A 3,348-nucleotide genomic window follows, 5' to 3' on the forward strand; every position below is an offset into this window, starting at 1 on the left:
TACCACATAAGGTGACATATTTACAGGTTCAGGGACTAGGACATGGATAATTTAGGAGGGCCCTTATTCAGCCTATCATAAAAACAAAAATCAAAACACAACACAGGGCTTCCTTGGTGGCGCAGTGGTTGGGAGTCCGCCTGCCAATGCAGGGAACACCGGTTCGAACCCTGGTCTGGGAAGATCCCACATGCCGTGGAGCAGCTGAGCCCGTGAGCCACAACTGCTGAGCCTGCACTCTGGAGCCCGCGTGCCACAACTACTGAGCCCACGTGCCACAACTGCCAAAGCCTGCGTGCCTAGAGCCTGTGCTCTGAAGCGGGAGAGGCCACCGCAGTGAGAAGCCCCTGTGTCGCAGCGGAGGGTGGCCCCCGTTCACCGCAACTAGAGAAAGCCCGCGTCCAGCAACGAAGACCCAACACAGCCAAAAAAAAATAAATTTATTAAAAAAAATATTAAGGATTAAAAAAACACAAAAAAACGGAATACCTTCCATTTCACATTTATTATCTCATTTAATCATTTAATCTTCACAGGAATCTGGTGTGTGTGTGCATGTGTATATGTGTGGGTATGATTTACACTATTTTACTGTATTAAAAAATCACAGTCAATGCTTCTGATCCTGTTGAAATATATTCATGCAGCTTGGGTGTAGTTCATATTTTAAATACGATCCCAGATTTTTAAATTAGGTTATTAAAATAAGTACCAATTAAAATGTGGGTACAAAGCAAACGGCGGGATCCGCGGCGGCGATAGCGGCAGCATGGCCGCGCTCTACGGGGGTGTAGAGGGGGGAGGCACACGATCCAAGGTCCTTTTACTCTCAGAGGATGTGCAGATCCTGCCAGAAGTGGAAGGACTCAGCACAAACCACTGGCTGACCGGGACAGACAAGTGTGTGGAGAGGATCAACGAGACGGTGAACGGGGCCAAACGGAAAGCAGGGGTGGATCTCTGGTGCCTCTACGAAGCCTGGGCTTATCCCTCCTGAGCGGTGGGGATCAGGAGGACGTCGTGCGGATCCTGATGGAGGAGCTGAGGGACCGATTTCCCTACCTGAGTGAAAGCTACTTAATCACCACCGACGCCGCCGGCTCCATCGCCACTGTTAACTCCGGGTGGTGGGATCGTGCTCATCTCTGGGACAAGCTCCAACTGCAGGCTCATCAACCCCGATGGGTCTGAGAGCAGCTGCGGTGGCTGGGGCCACATGATGGGAGATGAGGGCTCAGCCTACTGGACTGCACACCAAGCAGTGAAAATAGTGTTTGACTCCATCGACAACATAAAGGCGGCTCCTCATGACAGGGGCTGTGTCCAACAGGCCCTGTTCAACTATTTCCAGGTGCCAGATCGGCTAGGAATCCTCACCCACCTGTACAGGGACTTTGATAAATGCAGGTTTGCTGGGCTTTGCAGGAAAGTTGCAGAAGGTGCTCAGCAGGGAGATCCCCTTTCCTGTTATATCTTCAGGAAGGCTGGGGAGATGCTGGGCAGACATGTTGTGGCAGTGTTGCCTGAGATTGACCCGGTCTTGTTCCAACAGGAGATTGGTCTCCCCATCCCGTGTGTGGGCTCTGTGTGGGAGAGCTGGGAGCTGCTGAGGGAAGGTTTCCTTTTGGCGCTGACCCAGGAGAGAGAGATCCAGGCTCAGAACTCCTTCTCCAGCTTCACCCTGTTGAAGCTGCGGCACTCCTCCGCCCTGGGCGGGGTCAGCATAGGGGCCAGGCACGTGGGGCACCTCCTCCCCATGGACTAAAGCCCAGTGGACACTGGGTGCTGGAGCTTTTTCTCCTTTTCCTTGTTTTTTTTTGAAAAAGAAACACCTATAGAAGAAAATAAATGTACTTTACCCACTCACTCCCACCCCCCCAAAATAAATAAATAAATAAATAAAATGTAGGTCTCTTGCCATGTAACAGGGCTGGTTTCATCTCCATTTTACATCTGTGTAAACTGAGGCTCATAGAGACACAGTTGTAGAGAACAAATATATGGATACCAAGGGGGAAGGGGGGGGTGGGAGGAACTGAGAGATTGGGATTGACATATATACACTACTATGTATGAAATAGATAACTAATGAGAACCTACTGTATAGCACAGGGAACTCTACTCAATGCTCCGTGGTGTCCTGAATGGGAAGGAAATCCAAAAACGAGGGGATATATGTATACGCGTAGTTGATTCACTTTGCTGTAGAGTAGAAACTAACACAATATTGTAAAGTAACTATACTCCAATAAAAATTAAAAAAAAAAGAAACCGAGGCTCAGAAGATATACGTAAAGTGACAGGATCTCAATCAGAACCTGGGACTTTCTAAGTCTGAGTGTTTCCCTTTATCCCACATTCCTTCCTCATTCTAGTTTGGGAAACAACATAAATTCCTGAGAAGTTAAATAAAAATACAAGATTTAATGTTTAAAAAAAACCCAGAATACCTCCTTACCATGGTTTACCAGCCCAATGTAACCCAGCCGTGACCAACTCTCTCAGCCTTGTCTCTCACTTACATTCTCCTACTCAGGGCTCCTGTCTGCTCCTTCAATGTGCCAGGCTTTCTCTCACCCTAGAGTCATCACTCTTGCTGTTGCCTCCACCTGGGGCATTCTTTCCCCAGAAGTTCACACAGCTGGTTCATTCTTGAGAGCTCAGTTGTGATTTTCTCACTTATCACCATCCGAGATCACCTCCTTGACTTATATTCTCCCTGTCAATAAGTCAACTCCAAGGGGAGATCCTCTGTTTTGCTCACTGTACCACCTGGAACAGTGACTGACACATGTAGCAACTTAATATTTGTTGAAGGAATGAACTCTATGACTTCAAAAAGTCGTTGATTTCCCCATAACACGACTTCATAACCCATTCTGGTTTTATAATCCATAGGTTTAAACAAATGCTTTTTAAACCCATCCACATTTTCATCCTATATCAGCTGGCAGGATAAGACTAAACGAGATGAAATGTAATAAAAACAACTGTGAAGCCTGCAAAATATTGGGAGGTGGGGGAAATGGGAGGTGTAGTGAGGGGGTAGGGCTGAAAAAAATACGAGTAACATAATGTTTAAAGTAGACTTAGAGGGAGTAATTATAAATGACTTTTAACTCAATATGACTTGTTGCAAGAATGCAGCTACCGAAAACATGACCTTCTGTGCAATGGAGGTTTTCAAGCAAAAAGGGGAAAACTACTTCTTGGACATACTTTATTAACAAAAATAGCTAGCATTTCTCAAAATGAACATTTGAGAAACTGTTCTGTAAAGGATAATAAAGCTTTATCTGTTACACATGTGGCATGATTTTTCTCCATTATCATTTATCTTTTACTCTA

The 3,348-nt window shown here is 46.1% G+C and overlaps 1 pseudogene; it reads left to right on the plus strand.

Moving 5' to 3' along the window:
• The first annotated feature begins 537 nt into the window (after positions 1–537).
• On the plus strand, positions 538–1,801 carry LOC113620849 (N-acetyl-D-glucosamine kinase pseudogene; annotated as a pseudogene).
• Positions 1,802–3,348: the final 1,547 nt, after the last annotated feature.

This window comes from Aethalodelphis obliquidens, unplaced genomic scaffold, assembly GCF_003676395.1.
Source record: "Aethalodelphis obliquidens isolate GAN/ISIS:26980383/991018 unplaced genomic scaffold, ASM367639v1 scaffold8, whole genome shotgun sequence".
Classification (NCBI taxonomy): domain Eukaryota; kingdom Metazoa; phylum Chordata; class Mammalia; order Artiodactyla; family Delphinidae; genus Aethalodelphis; species Aethalodelphis obliquidens.